Source organism: Emys orbicularis, chromosome 5 (genome assembly GCF_028017835.1).
Source record: "Emys orbicularis isolate rEmyOrb1 chromosome 5, rEmyOrb1.hap1, whole genome shotgun sequence".
In the NCBI taxonomy this organism is placed as follows: domain Eukaryota; kingdom Metazoa; phylum Chordata; order Testudines; family Emydidae; genus Emys; species Emys orbicularis.
Window position 1 is genome coordinate 112,730,166 of NC_088687.1, and position 22,148 is coordinate 112,752,313.

At 41.3% G+C, this 22,148-nt stretch overlaps 1 protein-coding gene across 2 annotated transcripts in view; it reads left to right on the forward strand.

Moving 5' to 3' along the window:
• Nucleotides 1-22,148, forward strand: part of KCNIP4 (potassium voltage-gated channel interacting protein 4) — a 401,680-nt gene that overhangs the window by 207,575 nt on the left and 171,957 nt on the right. The gene's annotated exons all lie outside the window — the stretch shown is intronic.

Genomic DNA, 22,148 nt, shown 5'->3' on the forward strand with positions numbered 1-22,148 from the left:
AACAACAATAAAAGGATCTGATTCTTCATTTCTTGCACACCCAAAACTCTCACTGACTTTAAAAATGAAAGTTATTGTCAACACTACTTCATGGGGAGCAATGTATACAAGAGAAATACAGGTTGGGCCCCAAATAGCCCTACATAATGAATGTATATCACAACTATCCCAATTACTTTCCAGTTAAAAATAGCTTTCAAATGAAATAGCTATTCAGAAAAAATGGCATAAGGTTCACTGCACTCGTTTAAATATGACAGGTAAAATGCCTGTCTATCAAAGTCACTGTGCAACTACATAGCACTGACTGCAGCATAACATATTAGCAAGAGAAACCCTAGGTATTACCTATGATTTTAGAGGTACGCTAATGTCACTGGTTAAGCATTTATTGACAGTAGGTTGATTCAGGATTATTCCTACTAGCTTTCCAGAGTGAGCTAAGCTGATTGTTGTTGTACACTATAACACAAGGGGGGGGGGGGATTGAAAAACCTCTCAGATCACGTATGCTGTAAATATTTAAAATGTTTGCCTGAAGGAAGATACATTACAAGCACAGTACTTGCTTACAAATTCTTACAGCCCCACTGGGGACTTTAATTAAGAAGCATCATGTAACAAAGATGCCAAAACCTATGACTAATTATTTATCTCTAGGGCTAAACTCACTCAAATGAAGAATAAAGGTCATTGTCAAAGCTGATTGAAAAGGAACAACTTCTGTCAATATTTATTGAATTACACTTGTCTGTGTTCGTATACTGCACAGTGTTGCACTGACTTCTTCCACTTCCTCATTAGTTTGTCTACAAGGTGCCATTGTACTCATTTAAGAACCACACAGTATCCATACAACCAGAGGTTTTCGGTCTGGTCTACTCTCTCTCTTGTTTTTCTTTTTTCTTTCTTTTGTCTGTCTTAGCTTAATTATGGTGAAATTCATTCCAACTACCTAGAGCTCCAGTATTTGGGCCCTCCTGTAGTAGAGGGTCGTTGAGGAGATGAAATCCACCACCATCTAGCTCAGGGCTAGGATGTGAGGCTGTCTAGGGCTACTCTTCCAGCCAGTGGATTTGAGTAGTGGCCACAGTCTCTTCTCATTGGTTGCATATGATAACAGGGCTACTGAATCTATGTAAAAATGTATAGGTGGCACCCTCCCCTGGCCTGCCACTAACTAGTGTGATCTCCTGTAATGGCCTATGTGGATTTGGTATAGAGACCATGGTGTGCACAGGATGCACTACTCATGAGATGGGACCTTCACCTCCATTCAGTCCAGATGCAGAGCTTTTGTGATGCATAGGGCTGTGCATCAGCCTGAGCCTTGGGGCAAACATCACCCGTAAACACTTCAGACAACATACTGTTAAGAATACTATTTACATTATCATTGAAGGAATGTTAGGTTAAAAAAATCTACCTCATACAATTTCTGCAGCAATATTATTTTAAATTAGGTTAATACACACTGAGGCATTTTACCTGTCATATTTAAACGAGTGCAGTGAACCTTATGCCATTTTTTCTGAATAGCTATTTCATTTGAAAGCTATTTTTAACTGGAAAGTAATTGGGATAGTTGTGACATACATTCATTATGTAGGGCTATTTGGGGCCCAACCTGTATTTCTCTTGTATACATTGCTCTCCATGAAGTAGTGTTGACAGTAACTTTCATTTTTAAAGTCAGTGAGAATTTTGGGTGTGCAATAAATGAAGAATCAGATCCTTTTATTGTTGTTGGCAAAACAATGACCTTCAGATTATGTCTATATCGATATAAAATAAAATAAAAAGATAATATGGTTCATATATATGAACAAGTTGCAGTTTTACCCATTTGCAGAAGTCCATTTTTATCTGCCTTTTTTTTCCAGGGTAAAATTGCTCTCTTATTGCTAAGAATTAGTTTAATGGTCCAAGATCTAGTTCTTCTACATCCTGGATCCTCTAGGCCAATAGATGGAAGGAGGCAGGATTTGCCTCATGCATTCTCTGAAAGCAGAAGGTTAATCTAACAAGAAATAATAAGTAATCTAATTTTAGTCTCTGCTGTTACGTGGAAGACACAACTCATTTTTCCATTTGCGACACATTTAAACTGTTCAATTGATTTTACTCCCCATTGACCAGTTAATGTCTTATAATCATTTCCTGATCGCCTGCCAGTCATCTTGAATAAAACTAACAGGATTGTGTTTTAACAGCCCTCTGTTTCTCATCTTATAAAAATGCAGCTGAATTTGCATTAACATTTTCACCATTGTCTTAATCTTTTTAAAAATCAAGATTAACGATGGGACATAATTGCTTGTAAAAGCCATGTACTGCTGAATGCAGCACGGCAAGACAATATGGCACATGCCATTTCACAGAACTGGACCTCTGATCTTTATCACAACTACAGAAATGTTTATGGAAATACTTGCTACATCATCAAAGCCTGTCCAAAACATTTTCCAGGAGGCAGCTGTTTAGGACTTAGAACATAAGAACGGCCATACTGGGTCAGACCAAAGGTTCGTCCAGCCCAGTATCCTGTCTACCGACAGTGGCCAATGCCAGGTGACCCAGAGGGAGTGAACCTAACAGATAATGATCAAGTGATCTCTCTCCTGCCATCCATCTCCAGCCTCTGACAAACAGAGGCTAGGGACACCATTCCTTACCCATCCTGGCTAATAGCCATGAATGGCTTAACCTCCATGAATTTATCTAGTTCTTTTTTAAACCCTGTTATAGTCCTAGCCTTCACAACCTCCTCAGGCAAGGAGTTCCACAAGTTGACGGTGCGCTGTGTGAAGAAGAACTTCCTTTTATTTGTTTTAAACCTGCTGCCCATTAATTTCATTTGGTGGCCCCTAGTTCTTATATTATGGGAACAAGTAAATAACTTTTCCTTATTCACTTTCTCCACACCACTCATGATTTTATATACCTCGATCATATCCCCCCTTAGTCTCCTCTTTTCCAAGCTGAAAAGTCCTAGCCTCTTTAATCTCTCCTCATATGGGACCCATTCCAAACCCCTAATCATTTTAGTTGTCCTTCTCTGAACCTTTTCTAATGCCAGTATATCTTTTTTGAGATGAGGAGACCACATCTGTACGCAGTATTCAAGATGTGGGCATACCATGGATTTATATAAGGGCAATAAGATGTTTTCCATCTTATTCTCTATCCCTTTTTTAATGATTCCTAACATCCTGTTGGCTTTTTTGACTGCTGCTGCACACTGCGTGGACATCTTCAGAAAACTATCCACGATGACGCCAAGATCTCTTTCCTGATTAGTTGTAGCTAAATTAGCCCCCATCATATTGTATGTATAGTTGGAGTTATTTTTTCCAATGTGCATTACTTTACATTTATCCACATTAAATTTCATTTGCCATTTTGTTGCCCAATCACTTAGTTTTGTTGGATCTTTTTGAAGTTCTTCACAGTCTGCTTTGGTCTTAACTATCTTGAGCAGTTTAGTATCATTTGCAAACTTTGCCACCTCACTGTCTACCCCTTTATCCAGATCATTTATGAATAAGTTGAATAGGATTGGTCCTAGGACTGACCCTTAGGGAACACCAAATTTTCTCCATTCTGAAAATTTACCATTTATTCCTACCCTTTGTTCCATGTCTTTTAACCAGTTCTCAATCCATGAAAGGATCTTCCCTCTTATCCCATGACAACTTAATTTACATAAGAGCCTTTGGTGAGGAACTTTGTCAAAGGCTTTCTGGAAATCTAAGTACACTATGTCCACTGGATTCCCCCTTGTCCACATGATTGTTGACCCCTTCAAAGAACTCTAATAGATTAGTAAGACATGATTTCCCTTTACAGAAACCATGTTGACTTTTGCCCAACAAGTTATGTTCTTCTGTGTGTCTGACAATTTTATTCTTTACTATTGTTTCAACTAATTTGCCCGCTACTGACGTTAGACTTACCGGTCTGTAATTGCCGGGATCACCTCTAGAGCTCTTTTTAAATATTGGCGTTACATTCTTCAGGCTTCTTCAGGCATTTCCAATGGATGAGAACACCTTATTTACCCCTTTGGAACAACGTGGTTGTAAAAGACTATAATGGACCCCAGCCATTCATGAGAAATTATCCAGGTGATTGGAGGACTCTGATGTTAGATTTCTCAGGGACATAATTGTTAAGTCTGAGAATTCCTCTCAAATTGGTGAACTATATGAATTGCTGGTAAAGTCCTTACAACCATATGTCTCTAAACGAATTGGTTTTGGTTTTAATTTCCCCCAGATTTTTTAATCTGGGCAAAATGTTTTCCCCTAAACTTGTTTTCTGAAACAGTTGAACTATTTTGGCTGAAATTTTAGAAAAGAGGCAAACACCCAGCATGTAAAAATCAAGCTCAAAGGGTTAAACTTTGGCAAAGTTATAAGCAACTGAAAATAGGGTCTTATACTGAGAAGTGTCTGGCAACATCAATAATACGCTACCAGAGCTACCTTAAATAAAGAAAATGTTACTAAAAGTTCTATTTTTATATATAACATAGCAATTAAAATAAGGGCCCCAGAACAATATCAGAAAAAAGTGCACTTTCCATTTTTCCCCTTATCTGACATAGTGACATAGATATTATATAATGTATGGAGAATTTTAAAATGCTTGCTATAATACCAGACACCCAGAATTGATTGCAGTGTATCCCAAAGTAAGTGGATAAGTAATAGCTGTCGCATATCAGAGTGGTGCTTCATGTCTCACAAAGACTGTTAAGTATGTGGATTGTGTGGAAGAACCCTGTGAATATGCTTTTCAAGGGCATATTGGATCATTTATCATTTAGGGAGATACTGTGTCCAGCTGTAGATGTTTGTTGAACTGAAACCTTTTTCATTATAAGATTTTACTTGTTCTTCAGAATTGCTAAATTTTGTATTTTATGTTCATGTTGTTTTTCTACTCTTTTGAAAAATGAATATGGAAAATTGCTGTCCACAGCACAAGTAGCCAATTTCTGTCACGGCAACAACTGGTGGTGTGACAAGAGGAACTATGCAGGAATCTTTAAATTCTTCAGATTGATTTTTAATATGCTATAATTTCTTTACAAATGTTCATTGCGGAAAGAAAACTAAATATGTGCCTATATGATCTAATAAGGTTGTAAAATAATTAATGTGATTATAATATGTGGTGTAAATGTAATAATTTTCAGAAGTATATGTGATACTTTTCATTAATTACATAAGAGCTACAAACTGATGAGCAGCCGCTTATTAACTGAAGATACGGGGCAGCTCATTCCAAAGTAATGCTCTACTCTCTTCAAATATTTTCCAGCTTCGTAGTGAGGAAGCCCTTAGAAAACTGGCTATTCAAATGTTTGGTTGATTCAGCAAGAAATCAACTTTCCCATGGAACCTATTCCTGCTTTGTTTTTTAAGAATGCTGCTAAAGCTTCACAGAAGTGCACAGAGGGCAAGGCACATTAAATCTTCCTGTGTAGCAGTCCACAACTATGTTTTTCAGGCTTGGAGATGATCCTAGTTCGGATTGCAGAAGTAGAACTACCTTGACTGTCAAGTACACATCTATATAAAAAGAAGATTCTATCAGTTGTAGTTGTGTCAGTCAGCCAGGGAACACTCATCCATCAAAAGAGAAATGAGTTACCCTCATTCGGGGTCATTCAAATGGTACAACTTGCCAGGTGTTTAAGGGCAAAACCTAATTTACTTAAACCTTTTTGATCAAAGGTAAGAGGGCTGAGCCATAACAACTGCCAGTATTTGGATCCATCCCTCTGGATAGATAAATGAGAATTGCTTGTTATTAGACTTCAGTAGTACTGGAGACCTGTAATTTTTCAGTTCACCAACTCTGTTTTCATTGTGCTTGTGTTACTGAGACAGGATGGCACCTTGTTCCCTTAAAGCAGATTTCCTTATGTTATCAGCCCTCAGGTGTAAGAGGCGTCACTACAAATAAATAGGGAAGCCTTGTAGCAGCTGGGGAACACCCTATATGAAGTGCTACCCTGGCCTGCCAGGGTAGGAGGTTAGATCGTAGGTCAAGCTCTATGGCCCCCACAAGTGCGCCTCTTGTGCCAGAGTATTCTCTGGGAGCAGAGGGTTGAGGGGCGGGGGTGGATTTGTGCATGTTTTAATAGTCCCTTTCTGCAGGTATAGCCAACACAAAGAGGTCATATAGCAGCAGTGAATTCCCTATAATAGGAAGAGGATCAGGCCCATAATTTTAAAACAGTGGGTCATATACAGACCTGATGAGGGTGTATCTCAGTTCAGCTCAGTATCTATTGTAATGATCTCTTGTTTATAAATGCACTTAAAAATACAGATGATATCTGATAAAGAAGCTGCTGCCATGAAGAGTTGCAATGATATATTCTGTTTGTTTTAGTTAGTGACTACTCCCTTCCCATCAGATTCATGCATGGGTGTCCCCACACACAATAACACATATGCACACACACGTCATCAATTGTTGCAAATCGCACACGAACTTAATCCTAAACTGCGTTTGTCGTCAAACCTTGTGATTGCTAACAAGGTGCTCAATTACGGTGTGCTTTCTGAAGGACATTCCTGCCAATGGCGAGGCCAGCTCTCGTGTAGGACTTGATCTTGGTCTTATTGTCTCTGATGGGAGCACTGTTTGAGCTGTTGGCATTGTGCTTTCTCCTGCATCTGTCCAGGCAGGTAGGGTTTCTGATGGCAATCAGGAGGGTTGGAGAACTCATGACAGACCCCTCCCTACACAATCTTCCACAAGGACAAAGTTTCCACTAGGCTGCATCCCTAAAGTCCCTTTAAATCATTCTCCTATGATATCTAGCCACTGACATTGGCAGTACTATACTGATCGGACTGGGAGGGAACGATGAGGGGGAGTGCATTTGGGGAGCAGGATTGCATATTTCTTGGGTCACTGATGTGTAATTATGCATTATGTAGGTGTAATTTGATGCATTATGTAGGTGTAATTTGCCACATATACAGTGGTGCTTTGAGTGTAAGGGCATGGCTACATTTGCAGATGTAGAGTGCTTTGAGTTAAACCAGCCTTCGTAGCGTGCAGTAGGGAAAACCCTGCAGTCTGTCCACACTGACAGCTGCACGCTCACTGGCGTGGCCACATTAGCAGCTCTTGCAATGACCAGAGAGAGCAGTGCATTGTGGTAGCTATCCCAGCATGCAAGTGGCTGCAACATGCTTTTCAAATGGGGGTGGGGTGTAGTGTGACAGGGAGTGTGTTGTGTGTATGTGGGGGGAGAGAGAGTGGGTTTTTGGGGGGCTCAGAACATGTCAGCATGCTGTCTTGTAAGTTCAGACCCCCCCCCACCTCTCTCTCTCTCACACACAGCATTCCACAGTAATGGTTGCTTTGTCTTGGAGCAGATAAGCATGCCGGCTGTCAGAAACGGAGCTTTGAAAGGGCATATCCGCATTCCTGGCCATTTGACTTAAGGGGATTATGGGATGTTTCCGGAAGCTGATCAGAGTGCAGTAATGCAACACCTCGTTCACACTGATGCCCCGGCGTTTCAGCTGAGGCGCACCAAGTATTAATCTTCTCGTGGAGGTGGATTACCAGGAGCGCTCCAGCTGCAGAGTCCAGGCGCTCTAAGTGCCTTGCCAGTGTGGATGGGTCGTGAGTTAGGGCGCCCGGGGCTGCTTTAATGCACTCTAACTTGCAAGTGTAGCCATGCCCTAAGACAGAGCATATTCAGTATAGGCCTTCACCTGCATCAACATAGCTTTGTGGGGATGGGTAGAGTAAAGGAGTTCTTGTATCCCTCATAGAACCAGGTTCCCTTTGGTTTGTTTCATTTTATTTGTATAGTTCCTGCAAAAATATGGATTTGAACTGAAGGTAAAAAGGTTTGTGGACTTGAATTATATTTTTTAACTCTTGCAAACTCAAAATAATTCATGAGGGCCTCATTCTCTAAGAGATTCACCTATCAATATGCAAAACAATATGTTTACAGAGTAAATCAAAAGTGTTCTCATTCTGAATGGCCAAAAGTAAATTCACTTATCTGGTGTGCTGTTTAAGAGACAGTCATTTTTTCAGCACTGAACACAGCTGAAAAAAAATAAAAACTGTGATGCCATTAAATATAGTGTGAAATAGTTAGAATTCTTCCTTGTTGCTGTTTGCAACAAGCTTATTGTTATAGGTGCCAGTCTTAGCTATCAAGAACAGCAAGTGATAGATATTTGGCACTTTCTCTGGACACTGGGAAACAGAGGTTGGATGAACCCTGTATCAATAATAGCTGGTATCCTAAAGCTCCAAAGCACAGTTTCCCTGTACAAAATAGCCAGATAGTTCCTTTGTTTTTCAGCATAAAGCACAAATCCAGGTACAAGTGAATAAAATCAAGATTCTGCAGATGGTGCATGCACAGTTGGGCACAAAGTAGCCATGGTGTGCACATGAGGATACTGTCCCTATCCGTCAGTGAAATCAATGCAGTTGTACCGGGCATGAATGTGGCTCACTTCAGCTTATTCCTAACAAGATTTAGATGGCTTGAGGAAACCTTATATATATGATGATAGTTAGCTTTCCTCAAGCCATCTGTAGTTTTATATGTAATATATATGTTCACACCATAGGCTACACACACACAAGTCACAAAACTTGTCTAGTTCTGAGTTTATTTTTGTGTGTTGTTTTTTATTTCTGTCATATCTTTACAGTTTTCCAGGTACTTCATCAAATTTGAAACACCGTTAGCAAATTTAAATATTTCAGTACAGTATTTTGATCCATCAAGTTCCTAGTTACATTTTTTTTCAAATTAGTAAGTCCTCTTACAAAAACTAACACCGTTTTACTCAGCTGTATCATAAACCCTCTTTCAAACTCCAACCCCTCTGCTTATGAACCATTACTCATGAAATGATGGGAGTTGCAGTGTCTGGTTGATTACTAAACCCTGATGGGGTAAGAAAGGAGTATTTCAGAGACAAAGACCCCTCATAAAGAATGCCCTATCAAAAGGTACATTCTTGACAGCATCTGCGATGTCTTCCTGAGCCTCTTTTTGACAGAAGACCCAATGTTAGGTATAGTCTAAGCATATGGTGAGTATTTGCTCCAATTTCCCACTAAACACAATGTAGAAATGTTCATTAGCATTCACAATTGAATTAATTTTAAATATTTTTTCTAGGTTGTGTGACTAAGTTCCTCCTCTATCTTGGTGGGTCCTGCGCTTATTGGCGGATTTTCTTGCCTCAGAGATTCACCATGTGGGTTGGGGAACAGCCCAGAGACCTTCCCCTCTGGAAGAACCCACAGTCCAGGTCAATTGGGAGGTTTGGGGGGAACCCGGGCCCGCCCTCTACTCCGGGTTCCAGCCCAGGGCCCTGTGGACTGCAGTTGTCTATAGTGCCTCCTGTAACAGCTGCATGACAGCTACAACTCCCTGGGCTACTTCCCCATGGCCTCCTCCAAACACCTTCCTTATTCTCACCACAGGACCTTCCTCCTGGTGTCTGATAACGCTTGTGCTCCTCAGTCCTCCAGCAGCACACCCTCTCACTCTCAGCTCCTTGCGCCTCTTGCTCCCAGCTCCTCACACTCACACCACAAACTGAAGTGAGCTCCTTTTAAAACCCAGGTGCCCTGATTAGCCCGCCTTAATTGATTCTAGCAGCTTCTTCTTAATTGGCTCCAGGTGTCCTAATTAGCCTGCCTGCCTTAACTGGTTCTAGCAGGTTCCTGATTACTCTACTGCAGCCCCTGCTCTGGTCACTCAGGGAACAGAAAACTACTCATCCAGTGACCAGTATATTTGCCCTCTACCAGACTCCTGTACCCCAATGGTCTGGGTCTGTCACAGTTGCAATAATTATCAAATATAAACAGCAACAAAATGAAATATGAAATCAAGTTGAGTTTTGGAATATGTTTATAATGTTAATAGTTGCCAAATAAACTAACCCTTCCCAGTGCAGTCTCAGGCTGCTTTTCCCAAATTCACAACAATTACTATAAGATTAGGTACTTGCCAGAGGATTTTATCTTCAATCAGGGCAGCCTTAATAAGTTGTGCTAAGAGCCAATGAGATAATACAACAGCATTAATTTTTATTTCCATTCTGGAGGCAAGACTTTGAAGAATAGAAGACAGTTCCCAAATCTTTGTCTGATGATAAAGTCTGGACACCTCTTCTTGCATATTCAGCTGCAGAGGTGGAGACTATGCCCCTCTCATGCCACAGTCCCTGTTGTCCTCTGACAGACTATCATGATATCAATCTATTTTTCCATGGCATTTCTTCCTTCCACTTTCAGAAACTGTTTCATTCTGTAAATTGCCAGAGAATTTTAACGGTATTCATGATAACATCTGGGAGAGAAGAAATGGAGAAAAAAGGTATTTTGTTGACAAATTGAATGCAATTCAGAGATGAAAAGGGGCAGTGACATATGAGGAAAGAGTATGAGAACTAAAAATATACAGTTTGGCTAAATGGCAGCTGCATAATCACATGCAAGTATATGAAGGGTTTAAATGGCTATAAAGGGGATTATTTGGGGTGCTACAAGAATGAGGGGAGGAGGATTTTTATAACTAAAGGTAGTGGTATGGAAATAAGGAAAGGAGAACTAGCATAACCTTTTTTTGTAATAAGAGCATCCACACATGGAGTTAATCCACTTTAAATTCACATTCAACCCCATTTTGGATTAATTTTCATGAATAGACACACTCTGAACATCAATAAATGTTGCTATTAAACAGGATGGACTATTAAACTGTCGGGCTCATCTTCGCTTCCCGGGGGATCGATGAGCGGCCATCAATGCATCAGCGGTCGATTTCGTGGGTCTAGTGAAGACCTGCTAAATCGACCACAGATCGCTCTCTTGTTGACTCCTGTACTCCACCGGATTGAGAAGAGTAGGGGGAGTCGATGGGAAAGCGTCTTCCATCAACATCACATAGTGTGGACCCCGCAGTAAGTAGATCTAAGCTATGTTATTTGAGTTACACTATTCACGTAACTCAAATTGCATAGCTTAGATCGAATTTCCCCTGTAGTGTAGAAAAGGCCTGTGTAGTAGCCTTGTGAGGGGAGGAAGTTGTTGAAGCCCCATCACTTGAGTAAATTAAAGCTACATTGGACAAATATTCATAAATATGCTGTGAAGAAAAAATGTCGTACTGGCAGGAGATGATGGGTAAACCACCTTAATACAGCACACATTTTATAGCCCATAAAAATAACCAAAGGATGAGCCCTTGTGGGGAGGTTTCCTTTGCAGGAGGTCATCTAAATCACTGCCTTAGGATGGAACAGGCTGTGGTTTTACCCTCAAACCTGGCAAGTCCCTGGGCCATCTGTGGAAAGACCTAATACCTCTGTGCCAGCATTAGGGTCCCCCAGTCCCATTGGATAATGTGCATTCCTCGAAGGTCCATACCAACCCCCGCTCCCACTCCACATGCAGTTTTGTTCTCCCCTTGGAGGTCTCTTTTTGGAAAGGGGGGATAATGATGGAAAGGCAGCTGTCCCGAAATGCAAACCTTCAGCATGGGAAGGACCAGATTGGGTGGAGAGGGTCCCTTCCATGCACAGATCACAGAAAGATTTTTCAGGAAGTTCTGCTATTTTACTTAGATTTTGACTGCAAACTACCAAGGGGATAGCTCTCTTGAGGTGCTGTTTTCATGGTCTGCTTTCATCTTTTTATCACCAAGTTTTGTTTCCCTTTCTCGTTCCTTTTTCTTGTTTCCATAGTTACACTCACTAGCTATGTTACAGCAGGTGTCCTTGCTACAGAACTTTCCCAGGTCTGTAGGCTGACCAGACCCAGCCTCCTGTAGCTGTTTCATTTATATTTAAATAATTTCTATTTTCCAAGTTCCGAGGGGAAAAAATGAACAGTTGATGTTCAGATATTTTAGGCAAATAAATTGGGTACTGCCCATGCCTGAATGTCAGTCTGCCTATTATGCCCAAACAATGCGTTTATTAGTTTATTTCAGTCTTTGAGTGCACACAGGCTAAGTGAAACATTTGTTATATGTCGTCTTCTTTTCAGTTAAATTTGCCTGTTTTTTCAAGTTAGATTAATGGTTTCTGAGCCTCAGTTTATAAATCTGTAAAATAGGGATGACAATATTTATCTAAGTACCTCTGCCTGAAGAGATCTTAAATGCTATGTATTTTCAGATTTAATCTGGAAAATATAATTCCCCCATTTTACATATAGGTAAACTGAGGCTTTGAGGACACAGCAAACATTTTCAGTGTCCTTTAATTTTGGGTGCCTCTTATTTTTGGTGAGCCATTTGAGAGAGATGCTAAGTGACTGACCTTCCGATTTCTTGAACAAATATAGCTCCCGCTAAAGTAATCTGGAAATGCAATCTTATTGTCATTGCTCAAAATCTTTACTGCCAGAGCAGGTCCAGCCTGAGCACTGATGAGGCAGGACACTGTGCAAATTAGTATGTGATAATGTAATTAAAGACTGTGTCATAATGCATACACACAAGGGGCAGAATTAAGATTGCAAAGGCAACTTTAATTATGACATTTCCTAACTTTTGATTGCTTGACTTTGTAACCTTAATGTTGTTGTAATATAGGGTTTTTTTAATGTCTAATTTCCTGGAAATGTTCTAGAATTTTGTTCCCTAATTCCCCCTCACCATTCTCCACCTTAACTCACGTTTTAGATTTAGTTCAGGAATGAAAAAATATCTTTAGCTATCTGCACTTCAAACCCTCAGGAAAAGTACATGAACCCCTAGAAGAATCTGTCAAATTACTAGGCGGTGAGGGGTAGGGGAAAGATTTTCAGAAGTGCCTTAGGAGTACAAATGCCATTGAATTGTAATGATTTATACTCCTAAATCCCTGAGGTGCTTTTAAAAATCTCCCCCTACATTTCTTAATGCACTTTTTTACAAAAGCCAGGAATTCATGATTGGTGTTAGTTAAATCTAGAGGGGGGTGAGAGTAAGGCGCAACCCCCTCTCCCCAAATTGTTTGCTAGTAAATTGTTGCAGATTTTGACAGTTTATTAATAGGCTAGAAGATTCCAGTGTATTCTAGTATTCTTATTTTGTTTTGAAATTGACAATTCCCATTTACTGTATCAGCAAGCAATTATTTGCCTTTTGGGTGTGATAAATTAAAGGTTTTGAAAGTGTTCTCAGATAATTATTTGATTCTTTAGTGGAATATAGGCTAATTATTTTTATTGATTCAGATTTCATAAATTCTGAACGTTGCCCCTCCTAATCTTCATTTCCTGTGGCTATAATTCCCTTTGTTCAGATGGCTAGCAGATTTCAATGGACATTGATTCTTTAAAATATGATGTAAGGAGAGAAGACATTTAGAAAACAGCTAATTAAGGACATAATCTTGCAAAGTGATCCATGAGATGGAAGTTTATACCTACCCAGAGTCCCATTGGCTTGTTGCGTGAGTGTAAGGATCTAATCTACCCACATAGCTCAGTGGGCAGGATGAGGACTGAACAGTAACAAGAAAATAACCAGGGTGTTCTCTAATGTCAGCTGAATGCTAGAATACTCATTCATCTAGGGTGATATTACACATTATGTTTTACTGTGGCAGTGACTGCTAGAGCAAATACCTGTCTAGGTTAAAAGCTACCATTAGTTGGTGGTGGTGGTGGGGTGTGTGTGTGTGTACATAAATAATGATATTGGTGGTTTATTTATATTTTTATAAAATATAAAACCCCACCAATGTTATCATACATATAAACAATTATATTGGTGATTTTTAACCTGGGAGTGTGGAGGGCAGGTATGTGCAGGTGGGTAGGGGGAGGTGTAGGTAATAATGTATAAAAATCTCAAACAAGGTGTGTTTTTCTAATGGAGTAAAAAAGAAGACTAAACTACAGAAGTATTGAACTGAGGCACTTTTAATGGTGACTTTTTAGTTGCATCCATTTGAGCTAAAAATATGCGGTATGGGAAGAAAACTATTTTTCTCTTTCACATCTGAGATAAAATTGATCTTTTTGTTGGCTTTAAATTGGACATTTTTAGTGCTACTTCTGAAACCAAAGGAAGATTTTTTTTTTAATTTGTCATCTCTGATAGTATGAAAACAATGGACTTGGATTTCATCTTCACAGTAATACTGGTTAACACAAAGAGGTAAAGCTGCCATTTTCTTCAATAGGAAATGCTTTCTCTCCTCTTCTTCCTCACAATCTCGACTAATCACATCCCCACATTCCCAGCATGTAACACACTACACTTTCCCTTCAAAGTGTCACCAGTACACATCTCTTCGTCCCCTCCCAAAAGCCAGACCCATTCTGGCATTGTAGAGGAGGAGAGAAAAGGAAGCTTGCAGGAGTGGAGAAGGGGATCCATGGCTGCTCTGATAGCTGACCTAGATACTTGCCAAGAATAGCCGCATAAAGTGAGATATGAAAGACCCTCTGAAGAAAAGCTTGGATGCTTGGTTCGAGGAGACATGGGAGGAGCCATGGTACAGGTTTGGAGATTTGCCGGGATCCATGTAGCTTCTTGCAAGATGATTGTTTGTCCTTAACCGGTGTCTCTCATTACAATAGCTGAATGCCATGGGTGAGGTCAGGCTGATGAGTAGCTAGGATGCAAGCCTCAAGGATGAAGTTTAGTGATGGGAAAGAAGAAGCCGTGAAATGGTTACATGCTAGGCATTTTGGTCTTGGCCAGAAGAGTCCAGGTACTCAAGAAGATGATGAGAGAAACACCAGTTTCCCTCCCTGAAAAGAAGGGCAGTTTCTATGCTCTGAGGTCAGAGTGGTCCACCCACACAGAGTAAATCTTGAATATTTCTTAGGTATTTTTAACTCATATTTAACACTTTTCAATTTTAATGCTCCTTTTTTAGAATATATACATATACAATATTTAATACAAAAGCACATTCCTTTCCCTGTAGCTTTCCTTCCACTACTTTGAGAATGTGCCCCTAAAACTTCACAGTGTTATTCTCAGACAAACTCTTTTGTTGATAGTCATATTTTGAATACTAGTGCAGGCCGTCAGGGTTGCACAGATGTAAATGAGGCACTGGAATTGCTGGGAAATGTTAATGCAGTGAAGATGTAGAGCTGTGTGCCATCCACAATGACCCTTATCTCCGCTGGCAAGCTACTGGAATATCCTATAGCGTCCGTCTGACTAGTGGCTGACTGAGGGTATGGTTCCCAACAGCTACCAGGGCTACCTTTTGGTTTCCACAAGCTTTTATTTAACTACTAAAATTCATGTTTGTTTAAAAATGCACATTTTTCTCTGGATTCAGCAGCAGGATGACATTTTTCATGTGGTTCTGTTAAAAGCCCACTCAGGAGGGAAAACTGGAGTTTGCTCCTAGGTTCCGGACAGTGTCTGCAATAACATGGACCCCACAGCTCATACCAATAAACCATTTAAAAATACCGGTTTGAATTTGCAGCAAGTCAGCCCTACACCATTTTGTATTGCTTTTGCAGCTTCTTGGAGAAGGTTACTATAAGAACGAGAAAGCATTGAATAGTATGTATTGCTAGTGGGAAGCAAACTGGTGCAATGTATTGTACCACAAGTTTGTGCCATACATTTTTAGAGTGATATTATAAATTTCTTCTTCTGGAAATCCTTTTCAAAGATTTAGTTTGCTGTGGAACTTGCAAGCCTGTTGATGCTAACTTGAATTGGTTTGGATCACATGCATTTTGTGCTTTTACAGCTTTCAAATGTCTAAGTTTTGTTTGTACAATTAAAATCATTTGATGGCATAAATATTTGAATTTCAATGTTTAACCAGCTGACTTGGTCTTGTAACTCCATATAGAGTAATGAGATATTGAAATGCTGATATTTTTGCCTTCCACTGACTCTGCATACAGAACTGATGGTGCAGATTTACACATCTGGTGGCAGTCCCTTTAACTATTTGGCCCCCACTGAGAATAATACAGTGGCTGTGCTGGAGCTGCACCCCAAGATATTTTTTAGTATTACATAACGAAGGCCTTTCATGAAAGTAAGAAGATGAGGATTCAGAAGAAAACCAGCTGTATGTTACTCGTATATATTAACACATACTATTTGATTAGTGTGTATCTGATTAGGGTGCAAGCATCTGTTAGATACTGTAGCCTCATACCACAGTTGTCCTATCAGGCCAAGCTGTTATGAGCAATATCACTAAGGAGCCAGCACAAAAGGGATGTGATGGATGATAACACAGATCTTGTTTAGAGGAAATTAGATTTTCAGAGTGCTAAAGAGAAACATTAAACACAGACAGGATAGTAAATAACTGCTTTCTCCATCCTTTACTCCGAAGGAAGCCAACATTTATTTTTTCTCAGTCACAAAGGAATGTAATTTTAATAACTGACATCATATACTCAGTCGTACATAAGTTGGCACCTATGATGGGGAGCATTTTGCCTAATTAATTTTATAACCCCTATTTAGAGCCCTGTACGGATATGTAATGGGGTGCACTCACCTCTTGTGAGCACCCACTTGGCTGAGTGCGTGTGCCTGCTCTCTCTCTCTCTCTCTTTCTCTCTCTCTGTAGTGTGTCTTAGGTGACTCAGCCCTCCAGCTGAATCACACACAGTTTCCGTGATGAAAGCAAAGGAAAACCTCTTCTGGGGTACAAGTCCAACAGGGGTCTTTTTCAGTGCCCCCTGTAATGTCTCCTACAAGTTGTCCCTGCTCCGGGACACAGCAGTGACCCAGGGTTCCCTCCCTGGTGACAAAGTCTTTGCCCTCTTAGGGTCTTTTTGGCCACAACTCTCCAGCTGGGCTGCTGCAGTTCAGTTCCCTCCCTCTGGGGATGCCTCAAAGTCCAGCTTCCTTTCCTAGTGGCTGGTGGGGGGAGGGAAGGATCTGGGCCCACCCAATACTCTGGGTCCCAGCCCAGGGACCCTATAGATAGCAGCCATCCGCAATGTCCCTTTAAATAAACTGTGTTGCTGCTATAATTCCTTGAGCAACTTCCCCGTGGCTCCCGCACATTCTTCACCCTGATCTCAGGGCCTTGTACTTGTGCAGTCCCAGCAGCCAGCCTGGAGCACCATCCACCCTCCTCCAGCTCTTGCAAGGAACTGCTCACAGTCTGGTCCTGCAGCTCTTCTTATACTAGCCTGCTGGGCCCTGATTGGCTGCTTCCCACACAGCTGCTCTAGGCAGCTCGGAGGACCTCTCTACTTCCCTTTTCTGGGGTGGGGTGTGGCAGGGCCACAAGGCCTCCAGCAGGGGTCCTCAGGATCTAGTCCACCCCGTCACAGGATACAATATTTATATCCACAGATGTGGATATCCACTGATATAAACTGGCTGTCTGCAGAGCTGTAGGGCTCTACCAGGAACCGCAGTGGTGAAAGCAGCAGCATGTCAGACCAATGCTTGCAGGAGCCAGTGGCCAGCCCTGGCAGCTCCTCTGGTGGGGCTGTACTGCCCCCAGCCCTGCCCACTGGGGCGGGCACCAAGCTCACTGGCAGGACTCACTTCCATGCAGCGAGCCTGGTGCCCACGCCAGTGGGCAGGGCTGGGGGCAGTACAGCCATGCCAGAGGAGCTGCCGAGGCTGGGTGCTGGCTCCTGCGAGCAGCGGCCCAACATGCTGCTGCTTTCGCCGCTTCGATTCCTTGGAGAGCCCTGCAGCTCCGTGGATATCCGCATCTGTGGATATAGATTTTGTATCCGCATAGGCCATATTTTACTAAAGCTCATCATTATTTCAAGAAAATTTACCATTAGAGATATGGGGACGTCAACAACAAAGAGAATGTCCTCTGCGCAAACAGGTTTTATGGGAATTTTCACCAGTTAATAAATCTGAATTCCAAAAGCTGTTCCTGAGCAATTTCAATACCAGTTGCAAGGATAAGCAAACAAAACATCCTTGCCTGTATATAAGTTTATAGACAAAGACTTCAAACCATTATTAAAGATTCTAGTTGTGGTTTATGTATTATACAATTTAAAACAAAAAGCAATGGAGTGGATATATACTAAAAGATCCCATTCAGTTCTATCAAAGGCACTGGAAACAGAAAATATTATAGTGGCTACTAGAATTATTGCATCTTTCAGTTCCAAACATATATGTAAAACCCTTCTTAAAAACTGTCTGTATCTTTGGTCTCTAGAACAAAACCTACCTGGCCAAGGCAAATCACTAACTTTACTTAAACTGGTAGTGATCAATTTAGTAAGTTCATTATAGGCAATAACGAGTGATGAAATAAGCTTATAGTTAATTTATTTTTGTAGGATTGTCTCTGGAGATCAGAAGTGCCCTATTAATAAATACCATCCCTTTTGACAGAAAGCATTTAACACCAGCAGAATTAAAAAAAAAAAAAAAAAAAAAACCTTTAGTTAAGTAAGAAAGTAATATGCTTTTGTACCATCTATGAAAGTTTCCCAGTTCACATCATTCACTGGTTTTTTTTGCACAGTTACCTCATCCCTTTTTGTACTTGGTACTTTAATAAGCATAACAGCATAATGTCTGGAATGAAAATGTGCCACTAGGAACATTTCATTAAAATGTTCTAATATTGGCAGCAATAACTTAGGAGTAGTGGTAAATTTACAATACTGATAAAAGCTGAAACCATCTCCATCGTTATCCACCTAGTGAAATCATGACTCAGAACAGGTGAATTTTTATAAGCATATCAAACACTAAATCATATAGACAGAAACTACTGGGAGAGGCATAGGGAACTGAGCTTTGAATCTTGATGATCTCATGAAAAAAGATTTTTACTTTGCCAAGTTTAAAAAAAAAATTCAAGTTCTTATACAGGAAGATACAGGCCCTGATTCCAGTTGCATTTGTATTGGTATATATCAGTAGTTATGTCCGTTTTATGCCATTGTAGCTACACTGTCAGTAAAGTTGCTCATGATTAAGGCTACTTTTTAGTCACGGGTATTTTTAGTAAAAGTCACGGGCAGTTAACAAAAATTCACGGCCCGTGACCTGTCCATAACTTTTACTATAGACCCAGGTGCTGGGAGGGCGGGTGGCGGCATGCGGCCTGTGACCCCCTCTGGTGCTTGAGGGGGTAGTGGCAGGCGGGTGGCACGCAACCTGGAAACCCCACTGGTGTGGGGTGGTGGTGGTAGGGCCCCAGCAGGATCTCTACCTGGCTCCGTGCTTCCCCCACAACAGCAGCAGAGTTTAGGAGTAGGAGGGGGTAGGAGGTTGGGGCATAGGACAGGTTGAGATGGGCTCTGGGTGGCGCTTACCTGGGGGGCTCCCCGGAAGCGGCGACATCCCCCTTGCTCAGCAGCTAGGCGGAGGTGTGGCCAGGCAGCTCTGTGCATTGCCTCCGCCCAGAGCACTGGCTTTGCAGCTCTCAGGGGCTGCCAGAGCTACCCCTGAGCCAGGTGCACTGGCCGCTGCAAAAGTCACGGAGGTCACAGAAAGTCACAGAATCCGTGACTTCCATGACCTCCGTGACAAACTTGCAGCCTTACTCATGATGTATACCTGTGTACAACAGATCAGGATCACAAACAATGAAATTGTTATGTAGTAACCATTTATATTTACATAAAAACAAAGGGTGAGATCCTCAGCTGATATAAACCAATATAGTGCCTCTGAAATCAAACTTATTTACACCAGTTTAGGATCTGGTCCAAATTGTATTTTCCAAAGTTCAAAGCTTTGAAAAGTTAGACATTGTGCCATAGAGAGGTAAATGTCACATTGCAAGAGGATTTAACACTGTTATCTTTGTACCCACTTCTCTTTAGCAACGGCAAGTTTTATATTCACTAAACAAACTGTTTTATAACATTTAATGTAACCTGCAAGATAACAAATTTTAAAATATAAGTAAATAATGATACAAGGCATTTTCTTGGGATTAATGGACCAGCTAAATGGAGTAGTTGATGGCCTAAAGAATCCAGTTTAACCACTCAATAGCCAGGTGTCAACAGAAGAAGCTATTAAACATCTGTGATCTTACCTTGTACCCTTCTGCTTATTTAGCTCTTTAGGGCTTGTGTACACCATGTGGCATAAGCACCAGAGGAGTGTAAACTGTAGAATGTCCTAAAGGGTTGCACTCTAACTGCCCCGTGTAGACCCTGCTGACACACACTAAAAGGTTCCTAGCATGCATTAACATTGTACTGTTTGAAATGGGAGTACATCAGTGCATACCAGATACCTTTTAGAGTGCATCAGCTAGATCTACAGATGTTGAATAGCTTCTTCTGACACCTGACTATTGAGTGGTTAAACTGGATTATTTAGAGTATTCAGTATTCCAATAAGTCAGGCACTAAGACATTCAATGAGACAGCATTTTTTCAAGTTCAGGCATGAGTACCAAGTGATAGTCCTGAAGAGAGGTGTTCCTAGGTAGCTTGACTTTCTCCAATGATGCATGTTTGACAGTAACACAAATATCCACAAGAAGATACATTTGGGCAGATTTGCAAACTAACAAACAAACAAAAACACCCACTAACAAACACCACAATTCCCCTTAATATGAATTTCTGATAATAGAGAAAAATAGTGAAAGCAAAACTTAGAATTCCCAACTACCTTCCAGACTAATTAAATCATAGCACATATACGACTCCATGGGTGCTCCGGGGCTCAGCACCCACCAGCCACAGCTGTTTGGTGGCCTTGGGGCAGGCTGCCAATCAGTTGTTCAGCAGCTGGCAGAAGGCACTAAGGAGAGGGGTTGGAAAGAGGTGGAGTGGGGGTGGGGCAGGGGGTGAAGAGGCAGGACAGGGGCGTGGCCTCGGGGAAGGGGCAGAGTGCAGTGCTTGGGGCGGAGTGGGGGGTAGAGCACCCCCTGGGAAAAATAAGTCAGTGCCTGTGCTCCCTGTATCTTGAAATTATCCCAGAACCCTGTTCAGTTTGTAGAAGATGAAAGTTAAAAATTTAGTTGGCATGGCGATTTATCTAAACATGAATAATAGGAACTAGAAATGAAAAGTCAATTGATTTGCCAACTCCAGATTGTTTTCCAGATTATACTTCTAGTAATATTGCCACTATGCACATAGATAGCATCTTTCCTCTCTGGTCTTAAAGCACTTAAACTTTAAGCTTCCTTACACCTCTGTGATGGAGAGAATTATTATAATCCACATTTTACAAATGGGGACAAATATTATAAATGGAGAAAAATTTAAAGGCCTGATTCTGCAACCTGCATATCAAACTGCATTTGTGCTCAAGGACTTGATCTTGTAAAGGCTTTAGCAGATGCATAACCCCATTGACTTCAGTTAAGCACATGCTTTAATCCTTTGGTGGATTGAGGCCAGAGTGTTCAGTATCTGGCAAAATCGAGTCCCAAGTGATGATATATTCTCTTCTGATGAAATCATCTTTTTAATGCAACATATGCGTCTGACATTTTAGATCAGTGGTTTTCAACCTTTTTCATTTGCGGACCCCTAACAATTTTCAAATGGAGGTGTGGACCCCTTTGGAAATCTTAGGCCTGGTCTACACTAGGAGTTTATGTCGAATTTAGCACCGTTACATCGAATTAACTCTGCACCCGTCCACACAACGAAGCTATTTAGTTCGACATAGAGGTCTCTTAAATTTGACTTCTGTACTCCTCCCCAACGAGGGGAGTAGCGCTAAATTCGACATGGCCATGTCGAATTAGGCTAGGTGTGGATGGAAATCGACGGTAATAGCTCCGGGAGCTATCCCACAGTGCACCACTCTGTTGACGCTCTGGACAGCAGTCCGAGCTCGGATGCTCTGACCAGCCACACAGGAAAAGCCCCGGGAAAATTTGAATTCCTTTTCCTGTCTGGGCAGTTTGAATCTCATTTCCTGTTTGGACATCGTGGCGAGCTCAGCAGCACTGGCAACGATGCAGAGCTCTCCAGCAGAGATGGCCATGCAATCTCAGAATAGAAAGAGGGCCCCAGCATGGACTGATCGGGAAGTCTTGGATCTGATCGCTGTGTGGGGCGATGAGTCTGTGCTTTCCGAGCTGCGATCGAAAAGACGGAATGCAAAGATCTACGAGAAGATCTCTAAAGCCATGGCAGAGAGAGGATACAGCCGGGATGCAACGCAGTGCCGCGTGAAAATCAAGGAGCTGAGACAAGGCTAC